Source organism: Columba livia, chromosome 16 (assembly GCF_036013475.1).
Source record: "Columba livia isolate bColLiv1 breed racing homer chromosome 16, bColLiv1.pat.W.v2, whole genome shotgun sequence".
In the NCBI taxonomy this organism is placed as follows: domain Eukaryota; kingdom Metazoa; phylum Chordata; class Aves; order Columbiformes; family Columbidae; genus Columba; species Columba livia.
In genome coordinates, this window is record NC_088617.1 from 10503874 (window position 1) to 10531147 (window position 27274).

The window sequence follows — 27274 nt, forward strand, 5'->3', positions numbered from 1 at the left end:
CCAATCCAGCCCTCTGCCCTATGGTGAGATCAGCTTTACCTGCATCACTTGTGATAGATCTTTGCCCAACCTTTTTTAATTATTTCCAAAACAAAAAAACTGAACAACCACTCCAGATAATTTAGCCATTGTTTGCCTCCTCTTACAGTTATGAAGTTTCTCCTTGTTGTTCTTTAAGCTCAGGGTTTCTTGTAGTCTTGACAGTGTATTTTTTTCCCCAAGTGTTCTGCAGTCTTTTGTAAATTTTGATTCTTGTCTTTTCCTCTTAAATGCAATTCCTCCAGTTCTGTCCAGCTTCTATTTGATGTCTATGGACTTCAAGGATACTAATTACGATTGCGTTCTTCTGGCATCTCCCTGACTGTTCCAAGTTTCCAAGTTGTTCTAAAGCATGGGAAAAGTACTTCAGTGGAAACCTTCCTTGCTTCCTTTGCATGCCGTGGTGGCTTCACTGCTTATCTGTCTACTCTCTGAACAGTTGTCTTCTCTGCCGCCCCAGATTGTTGGTGCTATAATCACTGCAGCTAATGTCCCACTATTTCTGATTCTGGTTATTGCAGTTAAAGTTGCAGAAATACCTTTCTCTTTCCTGAAAACCATTCTGTTTTGTTAATTTGACATGTACAGGTCCCTGCTATCCTTGGGGCTTTCACAAATTTTCCTGTTTCACACTCCAAGACATTAACAGAAATACTGAATGCAACTAGACCTTGAACCAGCCTTCAGGGTGCCTACTCAATATATTCTTCCAATCTGACAGTGATTTCGTGTTAAATACCCTGTTGCAGAGTTTTTCAGCCTCTTGTTAAATACCCTGTTGCATAGTTTTTCAGCCTCTTGCATCGACTGCTGAGTTGCTTCAAGACCAAATTTCTTAGCTTGCCTAGAAGAATGTCTTGCGAGTCAGAGTCAAGAGACATGCTTCAAACAAGCCATGACAACTGTTTGTCCTCTATCCTTGAGCCTGTTGTCCTGTCATGGAAAGAACTGAGCTTGGTTTGACATCATCTCTTCCCAGTAACTGCATGTTTGTGCTTACTCATTTTCTAGTTATCTTCTGTGGGTTTACACATGGTTTCATTCTTTTATTTCTGTATCCTTACGGAAGCTGAAATTTATTTGCCAGACAGTAATTTCCCAGTTCTTCGTCTCCTGCTTTCCGGTGGGTGCTATGCTGGTCTTCTGCCAGAACTCTGGCTCTTCAGTGTCCCTTAGGATTTCTCAAAAACGAGTGCTAACAACTCTGAGATTGCTCTAGCTTGTTTCCAAAGTACCTGAGGGTAAATGGTATCAAAGCCAGCTGGGTGGAAAAGCCTGTATGAATATATAAAGATACAATAGCTGCTCTAAAGAGTGTGTGTCTGTAAATAGAAGAAGTAGAGGAAAAATAATATAAATACATGCAGGAGTGCGAAAGTGCATGGACAGAGAGAAATGGACAAGCTGGATATAGTAATTGGTTTATCTGATTTTATTATAATTGTTATAAAAGGGAAATTCTTACTGCTTACAGCTTCTCAGATGAGGGTTTTTTTTGGTCGTGGTGCAGTTGTGGGGTGTAAAATAAATCTGTTCTAGCCTAGAAAAATTTATGGTGCAGACCCACCCAGGTCCTCCTAAATCCAGTGAGGAGTGTCTCATTAACTGCAGTGGGTGCTGTGATCTGAAGTGAGGTAAATCCCCGCTCTTGCACTCATCTGCCCGTTCCTCTGAGTGCAGCTGCAGCGGTGTATTTCATGTCAGAATGTACTTCCAAACTACCTTGAAGTTTAGTAAAAATCCATTAAGCACCGAGTTTCCTCTTTTCAAAGTGAAATCAGTTTAGCCTAGATACGTGCTGAAAAGTGAATGCTCTCTTAATGCGTGCATGGGCACCCATGCTCAGTGTGTGAGAAGCAGCTCCAGCTTTCTGTTGCTCTGACTTGTAAGGCTATGCAGAACTGTAAGGGGAAATACATGCTCTGAACCTAGGCCAAAGCTGACTTTAAAACTCTGTACTGGTCTGAAATAAAACACTAGACAATTAGGATGTTAGTCATAAGTAGAAGAGGCTGCTCATTTCAGTGGATCACAAGATGGACAGAGCCAAACTACGCACATGACAGAAACATCTCCACAGTTTCCGTTTCTGTTTTTTAGTGGATTGGGGCATTTGAAAAATAAAAGAATGGCAAACATGGCTGAGATTGGGGGAAAAAAATATATATCTTTTTAGTGTAGGAGACAGCAAGATGCCTACTGGGTTCACCAAGCCGTTCTCCTGTTTTCAGCACCCGTGTTTCCCACAGAAGTGCCATCATCTAGAGCCTTCCTCAGACAGAAACAGCCAGAAAACCCCTCCTGGTGGGCTGTTGGGTGAACAGAGCTGTGCGGGTGACGGCAAAACCTCACCCGGCTTCTGAGGTGCAGAGGAAAACCAGGTGACAAAAACACTGAAAAAGCTGGAGGCAGGAGACTTTGGACATTTGTCCGCCTGCCATCTAAGTTCCCTACAATGGGTTACAGATGCCCTTGGTAAGTTTGACTCTTGTGATTCCAGCTTGTCTCTGAATCATTGGGATCTTCTTGGGCTTTGAGCCTCCAAACAGCTCTTCAAAGCCATGAGTACCATGAGCCCAGTGCTGGAGGCACCAAGTGGCCAGTGATCTTTGCTCTTATGGCTGATTGAGTGCGGCACAAACGTGGAATCACACACACAAAAGGGACTGAAGCAAAATTTAAGCAACATTTTTATTCTATCCTTCAACTCGTGCTCATTGTTTCATATCTGTGAGCATGCTGAAGCCTGGAGTGACTGAGGGGGCTTGCTGTCATCGCAACTCAGTCCACTCTTCATGCTGAGCACTTTATGTTTCTCTGCCTGAAAAATTTCGAATGAAATGTCAGTCTGTGCATCTCATTAATCAGCTAACAACTAAGTTAAAGGCCTGAATGCTTTAAAAATACAACATGGATTTTAAGTTCAAGGATACAGTTGAGGTTAGAATCCTTTGCTCCTATCCATCCGTCCTTTTATCTGTCCATCCTATCTGCCAGCCATCTCACGGTTCGAATCCAAATAAGCCCAATGGAGAAAGGCATCGAGGTTACACTGGTTAGCTCCAAAGCAGAAAGGAAAGTAGTTGAAGCAAAATCAATACTTTTGAAAGACAAAAGAGTTATAAAGCCTTTTTCTTTGAAGACATCTGTCCGTGTGTCACGAGAAACCACCACCACCTTTGATGTTCATTTGGCACCACTGCTGACAATTGCGGCTCAGGCTTCAGCCTACGTAAGCCTAAGAGACTGAACTCCATCTTCTCCTCGAGGGGAGGGTCATTGGGTCAGATGAGTGAGAAGCTGACGTGGCTTTGAAAAGCCGAGATCAGCCTGTGCTGTGAATGGGCACTTGGTCCCTTGGGAAGCTGGATTAGCTTGGACAGATGCCTACTCCACACACTGCGTGTCATTTCAGTTCCTTAAGCACTCAAAAGACCCATGTATTTTCTTTTTCATAATCCTGTGTTTATAGATTCATGTGTGTGTGTTTGTGTACGCTCCATACTATTATTTACAGCTAACTCTGTATCCCTTGGTATTTCCTTCTCCCTCCTTTGTTGCATTATATGCCATATTTTCATGCCATATGCCACTTAAGCTGCACCTTTATGTGTACAAAATGTGTACCTAATTTGCATGCACAGTTACTACCATTGTAGACACAGGCACAGAGTGAGTAGGCATATTCGCATGCAATTAACTGATTTGCTTGCCCAGTTGTGGTGATTTGCATATGCAGATTGTGTGCACAGTTGTACATTTACATTCTTTAAAAACTGGCCTCAATGGTTTATTAAAATAGCTTTAAGCTTCCTCTTATAAAATATTTAAGATTCTAGAACCCCTCTGGCTTTTCAGTATTATATCCCCTCAGTAAATGATCTCCACATTTTATATTCTCTCTCCCCCTCTCTCGTCCGGTACTCAAGAGAGATTTAGTCTGCAGATTTATACATCCATTATTTCAAGGTATATTTGATCTTCTCCATATGCCTCTGTTAATCCACCTTAGCTGTAAGAAGAGAAAAAAAATACCCTTGCTTAACTTTCAGAGGATATTCCACCTATCTGAGCCTGTGTTTTCCATTTATTCTCAGATTTTTTTTCAATGAATTAATTCTGACAAAATTGAAAAGATTCTTTTCCTAATAGAGAATTCATCATTTGCTGCGGGTAAATCCAAGACTCTAATGTGTGCTCTGGCACTACTTTAGCACGAAGGGACCAAATGTGTCTTTGAAAGCATACAGAAGTTTCTCTGAGAACAGACCCAGTAAGAGGAAAGTTGCCAATTTGGTTTCTGTGCCTTAAGTTCTTTTAGACATGAAATTTGTTTTAGCATAATTTCTCAGTCATACTTCCAGCACCCAGGGACTTAACTTCTCCCACCTGTATGATTAGTAAAATTCTTGATAACTTGACTAGCTGGATCATATATCTAGCTTGGAATAAATGGTCCCTTAGTGCTTCACATACCTCTAATATCAGTGAACCATGTACTGATAAAGAATTCTCCAGTTTTATCAGGGCATATTGAAACCTCAGATATCACTTGTGCTCTAGACAATTATTCTATAATAAACATGAGAGAAACCAAGGAGAAGTTGCCATCTCAACATATACCAAGAAAGCACAACAGGATTTTTTCATAATGTTTAAAGGGGAAGGGAATGAAATAAAAATTCAACTGCAGGGGTACTTTATAACTGATTATGATAACCCCACCTAAAATTTGATTAGCAAAAGCCTGTGCATTTCACAATTATGATTTAATCCATGAAAACATGAAGCAATCATCTGAGTTACCAGGAGTTCCCAGAAACAAGCTTGTATTTGCCTCACAATGGCAAGGCTGGTCCCCGCTTCCTAAAAATCATCTGAGAAAAAATCCTCCCACGTCTGGCCACAGTGAAAGGGGTAAAACATATTCATACTCTAAGTATTCCACAGTTCTGCTGATGCCCAATTATGTCTTCTGGAAAAAGGTTTTCTGCAAGGATTGCCCAGGAGAGAAGGGAACAGGAGACACAGCATAGTACGTGGCTGGAGGGAATAAGCAAGGGCTTTGAGGTTACGTACCCCACGGGAGCAACAGAAATTCACATTAAACTTTGATTCTCTCTGGTCCTTCACCTGTCACACCCACCCAGAGGCTGCAGCTGCTGAGGCAGCACTGTGAGCCCACCGCTGCCACCTCGTCTTGTCCCCATTCTGACACTCGCTCTGTCGCTGGCATCCTTTCTTCTGGCCAAGAATTTATGGGAACAACAATCGAAAACCAAAGGGAAAGCAATATTTTATTACTACAATAACTAGCTGTCCCCTCTCTCTTTGGTGTCTGACACACGGTGAATCACAGATATCAGTGCTAATATTTAGACCTGAAAGCTCAGAAGAGACAGAGGAGAGAGAAACAGAGAAAGAAAAGCTTGGAAATCACCACCACCTCACTGTGGCTGGGATGAGACTCTTGCTCACAGAGCCCACAGGTGGCCTGGGTGGGATGCTCTGGATTCTGATTGTCCAGCCTTGTGCATTTAGTCCTGCTTTGCTCTATTTTAAGCCTTGCTTAGGTACAGCTTTGAGCCTTATACAGTTCATAAAACACTGTCAGAAAATTCAGAAATACACCAGTGCATTCATCTAAAATTCTGTCAGAATTTAGAAAATACATGTACAGAGTTTTACCTCTCTATACTTGCATGCTAACAAGTCCAGGCTGGTATTAAGGCCTCATACAAAAATGTAAATACTTCTTAGAAGGGACTAACATAGCCTTCAGGTAAGACGGTGAACCAGCTCTAATTTTGTGCACTCAGGTCATTCTTCAAATGTTCAGGAAATGGTTGAACAATGTGATTTCCGTGCTAAAGCATCTAGTAAAAGGCTTCTTTGGCTTAAACTGGTACTTCTAGAATATCTTAAATAGAGAACTCTAATGCTAGTAATTGTAACACTATGCTGAGACAGTAAAGTTTAATTGCAGGAAACTGTCCAGTGTTTCAGAGGTCCTAGAGATGAGCAGCATCCACTCAACTGCTGAAGCTGATTGAGCTTCCACAGGAAAGAATCAGACCTTCTGCCACTGTGGAGAAATTATAGTTTCTTTTAACAAACTCTCTGGGCTGGATGGTGTGTGGGGATTGCAGTCCTGAACCCAGCTGAGTCCGGGAACCCCAGACACGCAAACTCACAAATAACTTTCAGTGCATTGCACTGCCTTGGGAGCAACTTTCAACCAACGCCACGCTGGTTAGATGTAAGTAGAAGCAGTCTGGTGCGACTAACCTGTGCCAGTATGTGCTTTTCTCTACTTAGGGGAGCTCACAAAAAGCTTGACAGGCCTTTGAGACGAGGTTTCACATTAGGAAAGTGGATTCCTTTGGAAGATGTTACAGATGTGCCTTGTCCTCATCTCATTACATAGGAGCAGCTTCTCAGGCCCCCCTGTGCTCATCCTCCCAACGGAGCTATTCCAGCAGAAGGTCTGGAAAAATCTCCTTGGTTTCTGTTCCTTCCTCCAGTTTGATTTGCTTTAAAAGCACCTGCCCTAACCTCAAATGCTAACAGAGGCATAGCCAGCATTATTCCTTGCTGTTGTTTCCCCTTTGCAGGCTTTTAACAGGTTCTTCCTTCCCAGGGAAGCGGCATCTGCTGTGCAGACAGCTGTTCTGTCACAGAGTGGAGAACAGCAGCTGCTTCTGCGTCAGGAGCGTTTTTATTCTTGGGGAGTATCATGATGCTGATGCTCTGTAGGTGCCGTTTATCAGAGGGTGTGAGGAGAGGACTCCTTGCAGACCATGTGAGCAGGAGCTACATTTTCCCAAAGTGACAGATTGGCTTTCCCTGCTGCCGGGTTCAGGTTGGAGCAGTGCATTGCTCACGCGTTCTCTGCCCCACCTGAAGGGCTGCGCTGAGCGGGACTTACTTTGTCTTTACCATGTCACATAGTTTCAAAGTTCATTAAAATCAAATCTGAGTTTTTTTTAATGCCCAAAATACAGTTTTTAAAGGCCAGTCAGAAATTGCTTGGAAATATCCCTCTTTGTGCAGGAAATTGTATATAATTATAGCATATTACTGCCAGTCCGTGCTTGTCACTTTGTGTTCCTTAGTCCCAGGGGCTTAGAAGACAGGGTTGGTTTTTTTTAATTGAAACTCTGATTCTGAAACATCCAGAACCCCTAAATCTCTGCAGGCTACAAGTACAACACACTGTTGATCATATTTTACTGGAAGGCCCCTTTCCCAGTGCTCTGCGCTTTGAACCATCATCTTTAAGCAAGTGTCTGGAATTCCCATGGATTTATCCCTAGGAAATGTACCGAGAATCTCCTGGCATCAGAACTAATCATACTGAATAAAGAAAAATCCATTTAGATCTGGCTCCAGCAGGGAACCTACTTTGAGATAAACCATGAATTCTAGTTTAACCAGCATCCTGCCTTGAAATCCCTGCTCCATCCCTAAAAATGAAACAGACTATAAAAAAACCCAGTGATTTTTATTGTCCAAGGTGAAACAAAAGTCTAAGTGGAAGGAGGGAGTGAGAATACCCTGACTTAAATAATGAGAGGTTTTGGAACCATGAGGGAATGGATAAAAAACAATTCCGGTAAACTCACATGTTCACAGACTGAGAATGCATAACCTATAATTAGAAGAATGTTTTTAAAACGCCTGGAATAAGTGATTAATAGGGACCATTTGAATTCTAAAAGTGCCACTTCTTGACAGCAGGAGGCCTTGAATTCATATTCCCTAAGGAAAGTCAGAATTATTATAGGACACAGGCATGAACTGGTACAAACAAGTATATGTTTGTCATGAATAGGCTTGAACTTAGAATGAAGAGACTAAAAGTGTCTGACCACAAGACTATAAGAAGTGCTTTTCAGTAGGAACAGTCAGGGCTGAATCTCTAACTTGACAAGCTGGCAAAAGGGATTTTCGGGTATAGTTGTCTATCGAGGGTCAGTGCTGTTTAAAGTTTTTGGCAACAGGCGGGACGCTGGGGGGGCCCAAACCCTCTGGATACGTCCATCAGAGAGAGGAGCAGCACCAGAACAGGCTCCTCTGAAGGGCAGCGAAACCTTCGGCCTTTGGGACTGTCAAAACTCAGCTGAATAAGGCCCTGAGCCAGCCTTGAACGGGACTGCCGCAAATGACCTCCAGAGATCCTCTTCAACCTACCTTATTCTGTGATTTTATGACTCTATTTATTCACACATTGGAAAGGGAAGCACTAGGGTAGCTGGTTTTAAAGTTTCTTTCTAAAGGAACAAAAATTGGGGTATAGTGGCAAAAGAGACAACATTTAGCTAGTTTGTTGATTCCAAAAATATGGTTGAATCTGAAGCAGAAATGTGCCCAACATAACAGCATCTTTAGTGTGTTATTGCATTTTTTGTGCTTTTCCAAACGAGCTTTTATTTCCAGGGCCAGATACACTGGAATGATCCATCCTGTCACTTCAACCACGACAGATGTGTGTGTGTGTGCGTGTGTCTGTGTGTACATTTGCACACATGTGCATTTGCTGACCATGATTTGCATGCAAACAGTACCATTATCAAGTTGATAGTTGACTGTTTGACCACACATGGAAGTTATACACCTCACAACGGTCTTAAAATCTCGCCTCAAAGTCTCTTTTAAAATTAGTTGGGTGTGTGCTGAGAGCTTTGCTGGGGTTGGAACACACGTATGTAAATTGTGAGGGCAAAGCTACGTTAGAAGTTTAACAAGCCACTAAAGTCTAAGTAAGAAAGAAAGAAAGAAAGAAAAAAAAGCAAGGCGTTGTGGTTGTGCCTTTGGCTCAATGTGCTGTTTGTCTGAGTCTTCATCCGCATGTCCATGTCCCGCTTATGTCACCTTCCAGGAGAGGGTGACTCAGTGGCTTCTGGCTATTCTAGGTAATCATTGCTGGGGAAGATGTGCTCAATCAGAAGCCCACTGCATCACTGTCTCTTTGAAACAGAGACTTCCTATTCCACACCAGCATTTTAAAAGGCTTTTCTTTTCCCTTTCCTCTTGAAAACCCTTTCTCTACCACAGCTTGGGGGTCAAATCTATCCTTGCTGTAACTCCACCAAGGCTAATTTGGCCCATGTTTTTCCCTATCTCTCAGCCAAAGACCCAATTAAAAGAGATCCTGACGAATCACGGAGCAAAGGGAGTTATTTCCTCACTAAATGCTCTCCCTGGGCTACATCCTTTATGTGAACTGCAGTCTTTTGCCAGCCCATGGGAAGCTGGTGGCAAACACATCTGATGTGTCTGCTTAGTCAGAAGACCTTCTTATTTCAGCAGGAAATATCTGGACCTACTTTTCCTTGCTATTGCTCCTAAATATCCCCTTGTGGGTATCTCAGCAGCCATTACATGGAGCCAGTTCTGAAAGCAGACTTTTTTCCTTTTTTATAATGGGAGAGTTCATTTATGCTGAGAATACAGTTTTTACCAGACTGCCTGCAGGACAATACAATAAAAGATTTATCCCTAATAGCATTTCACTGAAGTTTCACCACAGGAGACAGAGTTTTTTGTTGTGCTGTGTTGTTTTTTTCCCCCCCCTTCAGCTGCTATGAAAGTCTCTGCTCTTAGTTCTTTTTTACAGAGCATAATCCCTAATGTCCTCTGCCACCTTCTCTCAACTGAATTTTTCTCTTCCCTTCAATCTTTTCTCATCTTTGACACAATTCTCTCCTTTTTTGTTTTGCTTTTCTTCTCCTGTTCTACAGTCAAAGGAAATTAGTAAAGTAACTGCGTATGAGCACAGTAACTCTGAAGTTACTCCAGCTGTCTGTAGGAAAATTAGCAGGAAATAGGAACTGGCCTTCGCTCACCTGCAACTTCATGTTTGCTTTTCCCTCTAACTCTCAGTTTGACATGATCTGCTGATTTACAAGCTCCAACTTACATCTCCGTGACCATTCTCCACTCTTCCCTCCAGGTCGCTGCTGAACTCAACGTGCCCACCCATCGTCCTGCCTTTTTGAAGGAGGTTTCCCTGCTCCAGGAGCTGTCTCATCTCTTGTCCAGGTGAGGTGCAGACACGTAGCTGAACTGACAGAGCTTGTCCAAGAGAGACAGAACCCTGCAGAGGACAGATACGTGCCACCCAGTGGGATGGGATGGGATGGGATGGGATGGGATGGGATGGGATGGGATGGGATGGGATGGGATGGGATGGGATGCTCTTGCAAAGTGCCAATCTCTTCCCTTTGAGCTTAGAAAGCTCATATGAGGCACCTGGCTAAATAAAAGAACACAGTCCTGTATGAGTGATATCACTGACAAATTGCCTGAATTTGCCGGCAGATCTGCATAGTCGTTCCCAAGTCCTCTGGAGTGCAGTGATGTCTAGTGTGCGCCTACTGGGTTGGCTGGAGGGAGACTTGGGATAATATCCCATCTCACACCCGTCCTGCCTTGTCTGTCTCTTGTTTCTTTGCCACTAAATAAGCAGAATGGTACCTACCATCTTCCTAAATTGCTGCAGAACTCAGGGTTGCAAAGAGCTGCTTGAGCGGCATGTCTCATAACTAATTGTTATCCTAAGTTTCCTCAGGTGCCTGACTGCTTGAATATCTAAGAATTTATGGGCATTTGGTAACGTCTAAAAATGAAAAGAGTCTCTTTACTATGCTTATGATAAGTATTTGCACTATTTTAGAAAGCTATTTTCATTCCACTCAGACACTTGTTAAATAACTTTTTAGAACTTGAACATTTACTGCTCATTTTATACGTGAAATAAATCAATCAGATTTAACAAAGAAAAGAACCTGATTTGCCCACAGCCCTGTCTGAGCACAGAGGTGCCATTTTGCAATCTAATGAAGCTTTCAGTTAAAGAAATGAAAGGGGGGGGAGACTTTGTTGCCTTATAAAAATGATTCAGCATCCTCATAACTTTGACAAGTAGTGTGACTTATAAACCTTCCAGTGGAGCAGTAAGAACTTACAAGTCTAGACCACAGACGTCACCTACCAACAATGGTGCATCCTCCCAAAATCCAAATGAGCTTTGAGAAATGAAAGGTCCGCAGGCAAAGCAATGAATATAAACAGAATATAGTGCCATGAAGAAAACCCATGCCATGGGTTTGGACTTGTGGCAAGAAAGGATTTCTACATGCACTCGGCTTTCAGCAATCATGCTTGTCCAAGTTATGAAGAAGATACTGAGATTGCAGACTTTTTAGGAAGGGGACTACTCTTCTGAGTTTGCATGTGCCTTGCACAAAATGGGATTCTACACCATGAAATGGGGCATTTTGTGGTTAATAACACATTCTGGAAGGAATAACACATTTTGAAAATGGTGCAGTTGGTTCAGACTCTGCCTTGCTCAAGGGCACGAGTGAATACAGTCCCGACCTCCTCCGGTGGCAAGCACAGCCCCAGCCCAATCATAATAGCAGCTCTTCAGCTCCACGAAATCGAAGCGCAAGATTTGCATAGGTGGACTTTACCTCAGGGACAGGATATCCAGACTTGCTAGTGTAGCCTGTCACTGCCTGTCTGGGCACTTGTGATGATCGCTGCATTTCAATGCGAGAGAGTGACTGACAGGTAAGGTTAGTAACCATTTGCTTTGGCCCCACGTGTGTTGAACTGAGAGCAGATCTGCAGGGCTACCCAGCACCGTGTGCAGCTCTAGCGTGGCTACGTTCTCTTCTTACGCATTGCTCAATTCTCTACTGGTTCTAAAACAATGCATTGTTTTTCCTTTTATTTACCTGGTGCTTCATAGTTAATCAGTACAGAGTTTAAACAGGGATTTTTATATATACATATATAAGAGTTCCTTAACACCTTTATAAATCATCCATACTTCACAGTCTGAGGTTATTACCAGATGGTTATCTGTCAAGGCCGGTCTGAAGAGACTATCTGTGACTTTTATGTATTTTTCCCATGCTACTAACAAATGGGTCACAGCCCAGTTATGTGATTATACAACATGTTTACAACGTCTGCCATACTCAAGATGCACAGAATACTGCTTGGCAGGAGCCAAGACATGCATCTTGCATGATATAAGAAGTTCTGCCTTTCTCTTCCATCCCTCTACATACACAAGGAGTCTCACACAGACAAAACTTCTGTGTTGTCGTATTTGAGAACGGTGGGGCTGAGCCTCACAGGCAGGAAGTCTCTCAATCGTTAATATGCTTTCAAGCTCAGCAACAAAAAAGGATTAAATTTGTACTGTGTGAAGGCTTCTGTGTTATGAAGTATCATCATCCAAACACTTTAAGTAGTATTCTATAACATATTCTACCATAAGTTCAATTTTTACTCAATCACTTGAAATGCACTTAGGAAAATTGCTTCTTTTGCTGTTTTCACAACAGCTCTGGAAGCCAGCCTCTGCTTTAATGATAACTGCTTTAATCACAGTTTGGCTTGTTTCATTTTGACAGCATTGATGTAACAAATTATTTATTTTCTGTATGTTAAATATACTGTCATTGCAGCTACCAGAATTTTGTTACTGGTGCACTAAATGCAAACAGCAAGGTTTGCATCTCATTAAGGTAATTTGTGTGCGCATAATTTTCAGTAAACACAGTGAATGAAATCCCATATCTTCTCTACCAAAAGTGTCATCGGAAACTATTTCTGCTTGGTTTAGTAGCAGAAGTTATTTTTCAAGCCCCACTTCGTATAGCAAAACGTGTTTTCTCAAACAGGAGAGCCAGACTGTAAAGCAAACACACCATCCTCAAGCAGGAATTGCATTAAAAAATATTGTTACACCATTATGCTGAACAACCCCCCCCTCTCATTTGCCTTGAATTGCTGCATTCTGCTCCAAGTGCAGATTCTGCAGGGTCTGCAAGGAGGAAAAGATGTTTGTTCCTACACCGGGAGCAAGGGGACGGGGGAATTTTGTCACTAATTTGTTCTCATCCTGCTGCCTCATTAGGGCAGTCTGTAAAAGATGGGAAATGTGCACCATGTCAGTGAATGTGAACTTTTTGCATGGAGCTGTTAACACAGTAAATAGCTCAGGAGGAGGGAGGGAGACAGCTGGAGTACATTGTGTTTCATAAAGACTATACCGGGGCCTTGAATCTTCATTTAACCCATCACTGAGGTGACAAATATCCACCGCTTTGCTGCTGTGTGATGCCGCTGCTGCTTGCCTGTTAATTTATCTGTTTTCAGGCTGTCTAGACATTGTTTGGGTCAAAAAGTGCTGTCTCTCCCCTGCCGTGGGATTTGCCTGCTCAGCTCTTGCTGCAGGCTTCTGTGCCAAACGGGCTTTACAGAAGAATGCTCCCTCTGTCTGGATGGCTTATTAAACAGGACTCCAAATATATGGAGGGGTTTTCAATCAGGCTAAGGCTTCCTACAGATAAAGTTTATTTTAACCTCTTCTCTCTAAAAATACACTGTCGGGGATAAATAATTCAAATACTTTGGGTTTTTTCCCCCTTGTGATTTAAAGTCTGCCTAAAAGTGTCCTTGAAATGTTTTCTTACAAGGTTCAAGCAGGTTTTGGATGGTCCAGCTCCAGACTAAACTAAATGCCAACCTGGGGCCCATGCTGTGCGTTCCACCGGAGCGGTACTGTGCCCAGCACAATGGAGACACTGGCGCTTATCAGGAGCCCTTGATGTTCCTGCCAAATAAAAATGGTTCTTCAGGTTAAGTAAAACTACTCGTGAGTGCTCTGGCCATATATTTCTTGGGAATGCTTGTAAAGATGTTGCCCTTTGGGCCACTCAGCTGCAGGGATGTTTTTTATGTGAAAAAATCATCCAGCCACCTTACCCAAGTTGTTTCCATGAGATTCTCAGTTTGGTTCAATAAGAGATAACCAGAAGTTCCATAAAAGCCAAATTCCTGTTCACTATAAAATAATGTGGTATTGAATTATAACTTCAATATGGGCATCAATTTCCTAATGTACCTGTTGCAATCTTAGACCATAGGAATAATGTCCTACCTGCGACTTAATGACAAATCTCTTTTTTTTTTTCCCTCTCCTTTTTTTGATCAGAAAAATGGGGTTTGGATTAATGGAAATATTTTGCAAGGACTGCTAGGACTATGGAAAACATTTTTTGATATTTGAAGAAGTGAGGCTTAAGGAAAGGGAACCGTGGGGAGTGGGAGGGATGCTCAGGAAAATGAAGACTCCTAGTATAACTTGAACTCACCTAAATTGCAACCTTCTATTGCATCACTTGAAAGTCTCCTGCTAGAGGCATCTCCCAGATCCTATTCCTATTGTATGATAACCCTCATCCTTCTTTTTCCCTTCACTGTCCAGTTTGAAATGTGCCTCTGCATTGTCTGAAATGGTGGAGGGCTCCACAGCTCAGTGTTAACATGGGAGCCACCTGCACAGGCCACTGTTGGCTTATTTTCATGTCCCATTTCTCTTGCTGTGCTCACAGCTGATCTACTACAGTCATGATTTTAATGACCTTCCTCTCTCTAAATCAGATGCCAAGGGCAAAGGAGTGTATTTCACTTCTCCAATTTGTAATTAGCAAGCAGCAAACCTAAGTCAGGCCATGGTTTTCTCTTGCCTTGGCAAAGATCGGGAGGTTCAGCCCTATTCGCTTATAGGGGCACCCAGCTGAATGCTGGACCCCTGAGCTCACCCGGCTCTGCCAGGATCTGCAGGGTGGGTTTGGGACTGTCTCCCAAACATGTTTGTAGCTCTAGAATATTCGGAGCCTGTAGGCATTACTGGCTTACACACAATCAAGCATAATGTTGTATTTATAAAGCATAAGAGCAAGTGCCTCCCATTACTCTGCTGTGATGTCTTGGGCGGTTCAGGAGTGTGGGCAGGCAACATGCCCTAATGCGGTCAGCCCCACAAGGTGCCCATCACTTGGATGCCATTGTGAGAATTGGACAAGATTAGATGTGGACTCATCACTCCTTGCTTTAGGTGCATTTAAACACGTACAGGATATTTCCAGTAGGTCTGTGGGGCAGTTTTCAGTTTGATAGCAAGATTATGTTGCTTTTTAAGAACAATGTCTGTTGATGGCACCCAAGTTACTCTTCCCTTATCTCAGCACTCAGAGGTTTTAGATCCGTAGAGACTGCTGATCCCAGCTCAGCAGGTGATTTTGTTTGATTCATCTTGTGCTGCTTTGTCTGCTCAGCTTCCCTGCAGCTTGCTGTCTAGCAAGTGCATAGAGACAGCTTACTGACTGTATTTGGGGTAGGTGGACTTGATGCCAAACATCTGTCATGGAGAAAGCATCTGTCGTCTGTGTTTGGCTTATTTTGAATTGGTAGCCCTCATGTGAAGAAAGCTGGCCTTCCAAGCTTCTTGTTCCTTGGCATCTCAAAACAGTGCTGTGATGGCCTTTACACCTGAGACAACATAACGAGTTAACAATTCTACCAGAACGTGGTGAAAGTTTGGGCAAGTGGAAACACACAGTAAGAAATGTTTGATTCTCTATCAGCCATTTCAAGTTCATAGAATAAAAAAAGCACCTGTGCAGACATGCAAACATTGCAGGGCACTGGTAAAAGCCCCACACCCATTGCCATATTCCACTTTGGTATTGTACTGGTCTTTCATAGATTGCAGCATGCCTCCCTTTTGTAAGTATTAGTTCCTTTGTCACTTTTTGAGATGAAGTTTCTTCATTATGCCCAGACATGCACCAAAATGAAATAAAAATGAAAGTAGTTTTTAGGGGTATTTTCTACATGTGTTCCTCAGTCTCATATAAACACTTTGTTTGCCTTGTAACCCTCGGATGGCCAAACAACAAACTGGAGCTTGAAGTTGTTGATAATTTTGTTCTGTTGTTTATTCCATCTGAAATCAGTTTATAGTTCAGCCCACTTCTCTCCCCGTTGGAGTTTTTGCTCCGTAAACTGTATGTCTCTCTGGCTGAAAAGTCAACAGTTACTGCACTTTCATTTCCTCCTGTGAGGGTGAATCAGAACCAAGCAAGGGCTGTCAGACCAAAAGAAAAAAAGAGAGAGATGTCATGCAGTGGATCAGCTTCTCCAGGCTGTGTGAGCTCTGCAGGGTGCCCTTTACAAACGCAGTCCATGAACTGAACCTGAAATAGTTCCCTTCTCAATGGCTGGAGTAAACTGACCCTTGAAGGTTTGCTTGGCGATTCCAGTCTGCTGAACTCGAGCTGTCAAGGAGAACAGTCTTGCAGTCTGCCCTCCCTGCTTCTTGAATGTGCCCTTTCGTACCCATCTACAGCGGCACCAGATGGGCTTGATGACTTAGGAGGACCTTCCAAGCCCACCTGCACGGCCTCTGAACGTTTAGAGATGTTCAAACATGGGGAAAACATGAGCCCTGGGCTGGGACTGTGAATGCCTGTGTGCAGTGTGGGTTTTTTGAATCCCTCCACTCTGAATCAGCCTCTACACTGAACGTATGTGGCCTTATTAGCAGCTTTCCTAAACAGTCTCTTTGGAGGGCAGAACTGCCAAAGCAGTGGGGTTTGTTTGACTTTAGTATTTCCTTTTAACATAACTTATTTTGATAAACCACTTCCCCATGCCAGCAGGGTAGGGCTGTTGTGGAATATCATGCCAAGTTTGGCTTATACAGAAGATGGGAAGACAGAATATATGTTTGAATCAACAACATATATATGTGCGTGAGGAAAAGGAGTATTTTCTCATCAGCTTCAGAGTTAGAAATAACCTGAAATTGATTTCACTGAGAAATTTGCTCTGCCTTTTCCCAATGGAATTTAAAGAAATAATAATAATAATAATAATAATAATAATAATAATAATAATAATAATAATAATAATAATAATAATAAAACAAGGCCAGAGATCTGGCATGGTTTTCAAAACAAATGGGTGTTCATCTGGGATTATGGTCAAACAAAGGGAGCCCATGAAAGTATTAACTCATCAAATTGCATGGTGGTGTGGGGGTTGCTCAAATGGACATACTGATGAAAACGCCAAACAAAATGCTCCATCCAAGGACAGTGAGGAATCACTCATGTGTTTTCACTTAATCTAATGCAAAAAGGAAGTATTATAACTGTACTGCAAGTCAGATTGAGGGGAGTGTCAGTCCAGAAATAATTTATACTGAAGGACTTCCAGTTTGGACCTTCAGGAGATGCCGCCTTACTTGAATTTGCAGTTTCTCTGGATTTTCTACTGTAAGTTGGCCGTGGCACACGTACTCACTAAATGGAGGTATCAAAAACTTGGCGGGAGTTTGGGAAAAGATGTTCTGCAGTTGCTGAGTTTTGCTCATATTTGAACCCTTTTGTGTCCTCTGCGGCTTGGTCCAATGCCCATCGGCGTTCATGGAAAACTCCAGTTGAACAGATGAGTTTTGCAGATCCGGTTCTGTAATATGACAAGTTGCTTCCATTCATGCTAGAAAGAACGGAAAGTGCTAAACAAACTGCAGGAGGCGGGGGACCCTTGTCTGTGCCTGTCCCCAGCTTCTGCCTCGGCATAATGAAAGACAAGATAGAAAAGCCAGTTTCTCTGCAATGCCTGATTTCTGACCTGAACCAACTCTTAGGCTCACGGAGGCTTTTGAAAAACCGTCGTTTTTCTCTATGAATCTATTGTGGAATTTGCATCTTACGTCACACACACACTGAAGAGTGGAAAGAATATGACTCAGTTATATTATTTTTTGTGAATTGAACTCTACGACAAGATGTTTTGCGTTGTTTTGTCAAGAAGTCTCTGTTTTCCTCCTTTATACCTGCTCCAACGCCCACCCCCTCAGAGGCGCACACACACCCGCACGGTACCACACGCTCCCTCCGCTCCTGTGCTTTCACCCATCTCCTGGAAGTTGTTTACCGCTACCTATTCCCTTCAGTGACAAGTCACTGCTGTTATTACCGTACAGTTATTATTATTTTTGTGCCAGTCACTCATCTGGACAGGAAAGCTTTAAGAACCTTAATTACTTTGTGGCCAGACATGGAGCTGTATTTCTAAAAGTAGCTTTTCTTTTTTGGATCAAGTTCATTTCCTACAGTGTCTGGTTTTATGAGTTTGCTAAAAGCTTTCAGGTTCTCAGGAACTCTTGCGCTTTCTTCTCAAACACACACACAAATATATATAAAGAGCTGAGAATCTGAAACAATTATTAATAAATTGATTCTACCTCCTGTCAATCACCTACATGGAGTCACTTGCAGTTTCACATACATACTCTGCTTTCACTAATGGGGTAAATACCTCTCTAAAATGATCTTTGTCATTATTGTATGCTATAGTTCAGGACCCTTCCAGATGAAATAGTCTATAGAAAATATCACTGTTATTCTTGAAATGTAATTTCTGGCACTCACCAACAACTATGTTAATTTTTATATATTTTTTAAGAGAAGTGCAGCAGAACTGGTGGAAAGATAGTGAGTAATTCCCTTGAAGCTATGTCCCCACTGATTTGATTTTTCCTTGACAGCTTATCCATCATGCTATATGCTTATTTAGACAAATAAATAAGAGGGCTGTTATCTGCCAGCCTGGCCTGAGGGCTTTTAACACCACCAGAGAGTCTGCCGGCTTTCCTTTCAACATTCAACAAGACGATTAAAGAACCACATTATGGTAAACGTGGATACTACACGCTTGAGTGGGAAAAGAAGAGCTGGTCTGAAACTTGTGAATCCATGATAAATCCAGCGTTGATTGCACAGTAACGTACATCTGACCGGCAACTAAAAGAAAGACCCTCCAAGCGGGGACCAGAGAGGTGGCTTAAGAAAAACTTGAGCCTGATTCTGTGTGGTGAACAGAAGAGTTCTGGGATTTATTGCTAGCACTGGGAGACGTATTTTGATAAAACATCACGCTCTGGAGAAACAGATTTGGGTCGACTGAAACATTGTGTGAATTCATGTTCGACTTAACAAGTTGTTTCATTCTCAACATTTAAGCAAGTCAAAGGGTTTCCTTTCAACATTTTTACATGAAACACTACATCTTTCAGAAGTATACCTGGTTTTGTTCTTTAAATGCTTACAAGTGAAATGATACCTTTTACCTCAAACTAAGTGACATATTTTACTCATCCTAAATGATTAATTTCATTTGTTTAAAACAAGGGGTGAGACTGGGGCGGGGGGGGGGAGAAAATACATTTATTTTTTAATCTACCCTAAAATGTTTTTTCTCCAATCTTTCAGTACAATTTTGCAAATGACTCCTTCCCCTTCATGAGAAACCCTTTAGTCCACCCACAGAAACGGCCATTCCCCCACCTGCCCTCCAAGGGAAGTTTCCTTTCCCTCTTTCACTGAGATGAACCAGCTCTTCACCACCTCCCGGCTGCTGATAAACTGAGGGCAGACTGGGGGCTGAAGTGATCCTGCTCAGTTTTTTGCTGGTCAGTTGACAGATTTGTCGTCTGAACACGGACAGGTCGGAGCTTCTCACAGTCAGAGAAGCTCCGGGTGAACTTACAAGCATCAATTTGTTCTCTCCTAAAACTGCAGGCTGGATTTTAAGAAGTTAGAAGTTAAATTCATGCAGCACTGTATTTGCAAAGTAAAATTCCAGAAAAGCTGGCATGAAATTGTAATTAATATGAAAGTCTCATAAATGTTTGAGTCTAGCTCATTTGGTCCGTATGGTATGTAAGCAGCTCCCTTGCATGGGCAAAGAAGGCCCATATACGCTGTCCCGGTTTACTGCAAAATCTAGATTTTACTGCACAATCCACCCTGGAGGTTTTCGTAATGTGGGATAATGGGATAATAACTGGGAATTAGGCAGAAAATCAGCTCTGAGGCACAGCCTTAATATCTATGTGAAATTGTGCATCTTCACCCAGGCAATCATAAAAAATTCCAAGTTGGAATAAAACATGGAGCTATGTCTGTATCCATATGGGTGTCTGGAGAAGACCTGATCTCATCTGACCTGATGAAACGTTGCCACCAATTTTATAAAGCTCTGATAAATAGTAACTTTCCAAGGATGACTTCATTTCTCTCTAAGCTGGGTTGGAAACCTGGAAAAACCTGCCTTAGAAAAGAGAATGGTCTCATCAAAATGAAGATCTCCCCAGGTTCAAAGACCTTAAGGAGTAACAAATTACATCTTCCCTTAGTTTTTTTAATAAATTCATTTCATTAGGGAAAGTTTAAAGTGACAGCTTTTAAAAATCACTTTCCATTCTTTGCTTGCTCTCTCTTTCAACAACACAATCACACCCCAATTAACTAACCATACTGCTTACAATAAAGACTAATGATCCTCCACTGGCCCCCACCTCCATTAGCAGCTTCAGAATCCCACCAGAATCCCAATTAACACATTGATTTGCTTAAAAGGAAAATAGTGATCTTTGGCTGTCCGTTCCACCAGCTGTGTGTTCCATCACCCAGTCTCCAGCAAGTCCATTGATTTCCTTAAAATAAAACCAGCAAATGTCCATTAATTCCCCTCCCCTAGCTGGAGGACCCCACTCTGATTCTTCTTTTTTGCCAGAGCTCACCGGGACATTTTATCTAAGCAGCTCACAGACTAACATGCCGTGTTTCTCTCCTGCTGACCCACTGGTTCATCAAGCTGATTTCAACTGACTGGCAGTGTGGGACCGAAGGCGAATGCTCAATGAGGATGTTAGCTGCGTGCTGCCAGTTCCAACTTGGTGAAGCATCCAGATAAACCGGGTAAAGAAAAGGGTCACAAAAGCCTGTATGTTAAGGTTGTGTCCTCTGCAATCACACTCTCATAATTAGACTTTGTAATGAGGGAGCCCTCATTATCGGAAGCTATGCAAGGAGTCTGCAAATGTTATTCTTGGGGCTGGCTGGGGGTCAGGAGGGGGCACAGCATGACGCTGACTTGCCCCCAGGCCCAGCAGTGGTTCCTGTGGGCCCAAGGGGACTCTGCTTTGAGACTCCTCGGGACTCCTCGTGAGAGAAAACAGCAGAAGTTTGATGCCCAAGAAGTTTCCTGTTTGAGAATACTCATCATGCTGTGCAACACAGTGCAGATAGAGGTTTTAAATAATTAGGAATGAGTGACACAATTTGGATAACAGAACCAACCTACCTGTAAGCTCTTTAGAGCACTTGCCTTCTGCCAGAGCTGTTAGAAACTTCTTCAGGACGTTCATGAAACAAGAATGCAGATGGCTTTTTGAGTAAACAGCACCAGGCATCTTTTGAGGTTTCATCACAATGCACAGATGGAAAATACCACCTTCCACTGGCCACCTCAGTACCTGTTTTTCACAGGCAGGCTGTAGCGACAGAAACCTGCTCTCCAATTGCTAATGCCGATACCCACAAGACTCCTGTAGTAAAAAGTGCAATAAAAACCACTGTGAAATAATAACCAAGTGGTAAAATTAGAAGTAGGAACACATAAAAAGAAATCACATGCACTGCAGGAACGATGATAAAAGCCTGCCTCTCAACCTGTCTAATCTCACACACAAACCACACCCTTGGGTATTGCCAACCAGTTGAAAGCAAGAGTAGGAGCAGAGTAAGTGAAACCACATGAATATGTGATGGGTAGCAACCATTCGGAATCCGTACTGTAGCATTTTACTGCGTGTAGATTTCTTGGGAAGTTTTCCTCCCTGTCTGGATTTGAGAAACAGAAGTCAATGGGACGTATGCAGACATCTCAAAGTATTCCACAAAACAGGCTTGACATACTGTGGAGTTATTACTGATAGCTGAGCCACATTACTTCTGCAAGAGATACTGTGATACTTCTCTTAGGAAGGTTTAGGCTGTACTTTGACAAGAGAAAGCTTCTGAAGGGGAGAGAACAGAAAGCATAGGAAGGGCCCACTTAACAGGTTAAAGGAATAAACACAATCGTGATGGGCACAAAGTATGTTCTATGGATTTTATTGTAAAATACATTTTTTTCTTGCTTTTCTTGCTGACTGCCCAGTCAGAAATTAAGATCTGTGTTAGTCTTCAGTCAGAGTTGAGTCAGTCTTAGCATCTTGCTTTACATCTCCTGTGTCAGTATAACAGGTTAAGGCACAAATCGTCCAGCAGTGATATCTTCTTAATGAAGTCAACAAAAGGTTTGCTAATATCTTACACAAAGTAAAGGTATCATTAGCCTTATACCCCAATCTTCCTGAATGCAAATTTCTCACCCTACAGGGTGATTTGAATAAGATTCACTTTCAGTTTTTATGGAGAGAGCACACTGGAGCAGGCCAAATAATTTGTGGTTATTGAATTCAAACCCAAAACTTGCATCTGTTTTATTTTAGTTTTGTGCTGGTTTTATGTTTTTCCTTTCCTAGCATTTACTGGACTTCAAATGCAAACATAGAAAAAATACATATAAAACCTTCTTGTATTCATCTTTTCAATTAGAGAGATCATTCTACATACTGAATGAGATTAACATGCTGCAACTTGAAAATCTATGCAGCTTTTAGGTTCACTACTGGATGCCGGCATACTACTGGAGATTCAGAGATAAATACAGGGCATTAGACAGCCTCTAAATCACAGCAATTATTTTTGATGAGAATAAAATGAAGATAAAGCTGAAAATAGCATTGCACTTTCAAAAGAGGGATTACGGGGCCTAAAACCTGGGCAGCAAGGTATATGTACTTCAGCAATATGCAAACTGAATGCTAAGCAAAGCCTTGCATTTCTCATTGCAGCCAAGCCCCAAACCAAGCACCCATAGCACACACATTTTGAAACTCACTGTTTTAAGGGATTAGTGGGATGGATATGATCCCAACCACACCGAACCAAATGCAGCGTATTTTTGCTTGGTGGATGAAAGCACAGCTTCTGCTTTCTCCATTCTTCTGCACACCCTCATGACAAGTCTACGTATTCACCAAAGTGCCAACTCCAATTAGGAAGGCCCAGCCTACCTCAGACCCTGCCAGCATACCTGGATCTGGGTCTGCTTCCTTCTCACTCTTTTTCCCCCCTCTTTAACACTAGAAAATTATTGCCAAGTGATTAGCATTTGCTGTAAGAAAACGGTTGGGTTAAACAATTCAAGTTTTAATTCTGTTCCAAAACACGCGATCATTTGCAGAGCTTAAAGAGAATTACAGACACTAATTGAGTCTGACAGTGTGCGTGCGATGGCAGATAAGGAATATTAAAGCCATTTCACTGATCGGTAAACAGAAGTAGGTAAAAGTAATACAAGTTCCCTGAGGTCACACAGAAAATCTGTTATGAGGGTGAGATGAAAACTCAACATTTCTGATTGTCTAGTGCCATGTCCTGTATAAAAGCTCTCCATGACATTGCAATCTGTAGTTATTAATTTCTGTACTGTGAGGACTTGGGATCTTGTTTTCAAAATAACATCTGCTAAAATACACAGGCTAATAGATACATCTGCATTCATAAGGAATAATGTAGCTCCACATTCGGATTTCCACATGCAAATCTTGAATTAGTCTTCTAACAAGTTCATTATGTGAACGGTGTCTAATTTGCACATGCTGTTTTGGCAACTGTCTGTGCAATTTTCAGCAAGCAGAACTGCATGCCTGCCCTTTGGAAACTGAAGCTCTTTAGCAACCCTTCATGTAAAATTCCTTATTTTTATTTCATTGAATTAAGCTGATCTGAGAACTGTGAGCTCACTCTTTTTTTTAATTATTATTATTTAGAGGCAACTAGTAGAGAATGTTACGAACTACATCCTGAAAAATGAGTTAAGAGTGTGATTGACTTTGAAATCACTTTAGTCTTCTAGTTTTTAAAGAGGTTTATTCTGATTAACTGACCTGAATGTTAAGAGAACTGGAATTTTAATTTGTATTCAGACTGTAAGAATATCATCCACTCAGATGAGACAGTGTTGTTTAATTAGGTCTAGCAGTTAACTCAGAAGAAAGTAAATGTACTGCTAGAGGTTTGGAAGACTGCTACAGGCTCCTGGGATTTGCAGGAGTTTGGAGAAGCTTAAAAATAAGAAGTCAGTAGTTTTAGGAATTAGAAATGAGTGCTTAGAAGGTATCAGCAAGGTTCTGCAAAGTCTGTAGTCAGCATCTTTTAACCTTTTGCTTCCCATCAGCGTAACGACCTTGAAATATTGAAAATTTCGCAATCAAATAAATAAAGTAAATCATATTTATGTGAGGTCCGATGTCTGTGATTCCAAAGAAAGCCCTCAGACATTATGATAGATGTGATATCTACAGGATCTTCCACAGGATTCTTTGTGTTTCATTTATGATGTGAATGAGCTGTGAAAACTAGATGTATAGACCACAGACACCAGCCATTAATAGCGATAGGATGTTCTCCTCACAATTACGGTCTGAATCTTTGCAGTTTTCACTACAGTTGATAAATTATACATATTCTTTCAAATTACTGTGCTCACATAGTTTAATATATTGTTGAGACTTTGTTTCTGGCGTCCTTTTTGTTGTTATTTTAGGGCATTTTGGTTTTAATTGAAAGAAACACTGCAAATTACAGACTGACGTATTTTTGATGAAATGGCAAGGCAAGCACAAAGCCATACAGAGTTGACAAAATTAGATAGAAAGAGGGAACTATCATTTAAAGTTATGAATGTCAAAATTGATTCAAGAACACTGGCTATTTTCAGTTTTTTATTACCACATATTTTAAGGACACCCGTGTTCTTTCAAACTGGAGTTCGTGTCCTGATATGAAAATATAATTAACACTTAAATTGACACTTTATGTCCCGCAGAGTGGAATTTTTCTGCTCTCAAGCATGAGCAATTTGTAAAGAAACGTGGTGCAAGTAAAACATCTAAACATCTGAAATTGGGGTGTTCTCCTGTAGGAGTCACTGGGATGGGTGGCTGATGGGGTTTGCCCGAGTGTCCCGCTCATGGCTGGGCTGCCTGGAGCTGCCACAGAACTGCAGATGCTTTTGAAGCCCCACACAAGGCGCTTTGGGGACAGGGCTGGAGGGTGGCAAAACCTGATGGGCTTGCATGTTCAGATCACGTTGCTTACGAAATAGAACAAGTGCTTGGTAGTGCATTCTGACTGTAGAAGAACAAGTGCTTGGTAGTGCATTTTGAGCATCTGGTTGTCTGCTGGACATCCCTGTCACATCAGCAGGGTATTTGGAAATAGTCATATTTTCAAATTCCCAATTCACTTTCATTCTCTATGTTCACGTATATTACCTATAGTTTGCTTTAACGGCTGGCTTGTATGAAAGCCTGTGCTGCAGAAGATACTTGCTTGACCAAATGTTCTTTCTCAAACTGCCTGAAGTAAATGGAAAGACTCCCTGTAGCAAATCAGCACCAAAACCCCCTCCAAACACAGCTGTCCGTGTTGGTACAGCAATGCTGAGAAGCTCCGCCAGCTTAAGTCGCAAGCGAGATGCATTTCTATAAAGCACGCGGCAAACACCCTGCACAGCCAGACCTGAATTCTCCGCTCAGAGTCTGTGCAGGGGCTTCAGCACAGCACATGATTTGTCGCAACAGTAATTTTCCAAAGCCAACACAAAATGTCTCTTTAAGAGCTAGAAAGCTCTGGAAGAGAAAAGCTATTCTTGCTGTTGCTTGTTGTAGAATCACAGAATATGGATTTAATTGTTGTTACATTATAACATCACAAGCTTCATTGTCAAAGTCCATGAACACAGTGTTAAAACAAATGACACAGTATGGCTTTTTAGATTCAATCGTATGATTGTACAGTAGATTTATCTTAATACCTCTGCTTAGGTAGTAGTGAAATGATGCACTGTTTCCATCAAGGTAGCAAACAAAACCTCATTTTGCTCAGCAGAGCAAGGAAAGAAATCAGAAGTCATTGTTCTCTGGTGGCAACAAATTTCTACCAACTCAGTACAAATGACAAACAGGTTTCAACTGAGAAGGATGACCAAGGAAGGACTGCATCTCACACATTCAGAAGAATGAAATTAACTGGTAACACTTTACACAACCACAGACTGCATGGTACCGTAATAGCGCTCAACTGTGGTCTTCATTTCCCATAGGTTTCAATGGGTTGCTAGAAAACCCCTCCGTTCCTTACCATGTTATGACAATAATCTGATCAACATTTATGAGATATTCTGGCCTCACCATACTGGAAAGTCTGTACAAATGCGTAGGTAGCTGGTGGCACATGGAAAGTGCAGCTAAGTGCTGAGCTGTGGAAACTGGGCAAAATTACTGGAAATATTTCGTGCAGGGTACACTGTGCATCGTCACTCCTGACGCTGAGGAGGTGTAACGTGTCTCAAACAGGGACACTTCTTCAGCAAAACGTCACAGAGCAGGAGACCTTCATGGATGACATTTCCCTTCCTAGCTTCTTTCGGCCCATGTTCAGAGAAGGAATCACTGCTCTCCTTGCCTGTGTTGATGAGCACGGTGAGAGGATGCAGCAAGACTTTGGTGAGGAGCACAACATATTAGGTCCAGTTTTCAAAACTTTCCAAAATATAGAGACAAAATTGCAGAGAAGGGACAAGAGGAAATATCTGAAATGCAGATAACGTGAGTGAGACAGAAAGACTGAAATAACTGGATTGGTTTTGTCTGGGGAAAAAAAATTAAAGAAGGGTATGATGATAGCCTAGTCCTATGAAGAAGGTTGATTTAAAGAGGATGAGGGTTAGTTATTTCCCTTTTCCACCGGAGCTAAGACATTAGTTTAAGAAGAAATCAGCTTAATTTGCAGAAAAAAAAAAAAAAATACATAGGATATTAGTAAAAGCTTTCTGCTTATTAGGTGGTAGAACAGACTCTCTAGGCTAGTTTTAGATCTAGTTCTCAGAAAGGTTTTTAGGGCTGTGTTACTGTTACACAAAGAAGACTGTAGTACACCAGGGATAATCCGTGTGTACAAGTAACTTAGACTGTACAGCACAAGGGGAGGATGTGCAAAGTTGGCTTCAGTCCATCTTTGTGCTCTCCTTATCAGAAGAAGTGGAAGTAGTTTGGCCTAGGGACGGTGTGCATGGCTGTTCAAACACGCCACTGACCTGACCCAGTTTCACTGAAACTTTGATTTCAGTCAAAAATGGGAGGCGATAGGAAAAGTTCCATTTCTGGAATGAATTCTTGCACTTTTAATTTTCTTTATAGTAAACTGTATATTTTTCTATGTCTTTTCAAAAGCCTGCATCAAAACTAACATTGTGGTTTTACTGAAATAAAATTTAAAATCATATTTACCCATCGTTTTTGGGGAATTTCAGGAATTAGGTTCTTGTTTGGAAAAGAAGCAAACCTCAGAAGCGCTAAGTCGTTTATATCACAGAACGGCTCTGCTCTCCACAGCAC

The 27274-nt window shown here is 41.8% G+C and overlaps 2 long non-coding RNA genes across 3 annotated transcripts in view; one reads left to right on the forward strand and one right to left on the reverse strand.

The window, feature by feature from the left end:
* Positions 1–27274, forward strand: part of LOC110356617 (uncharacterized) — a 233407-nt gene that overhangs the window by 178762 nt on the left and 27371 nt on the right. The window contains exon 3 of the long non-coding RNA XR_002409935.2: positions 9995–10083. This is a non-coding gene — a long non-coding RNA (uncharacterized LOC110356617). The remainder of the gene's footprint in view (positions 1–9994; positions 10084–27274) is intronic.
* LOC135575585 (uncharacterized) lies at positions 2505–23408 on the reverse strand. Of its 2 annotated transcripts, none has more exons than XR_010466621.1 (3): positions 22711–23408; positions 21067–21310; positions 2505–2860 (listed from the first exon to the last, which is right to left on the reverse strand). It is a non-coding gene; the product is annotated as an uncharacterized LOC135575585 (long non-coding RNA). The 2 variants fall into 2 exon arrangements; XR_010466620.1 differs by lacking the exon at positions 2505–2860 and adding an exon at positions 20216–20416.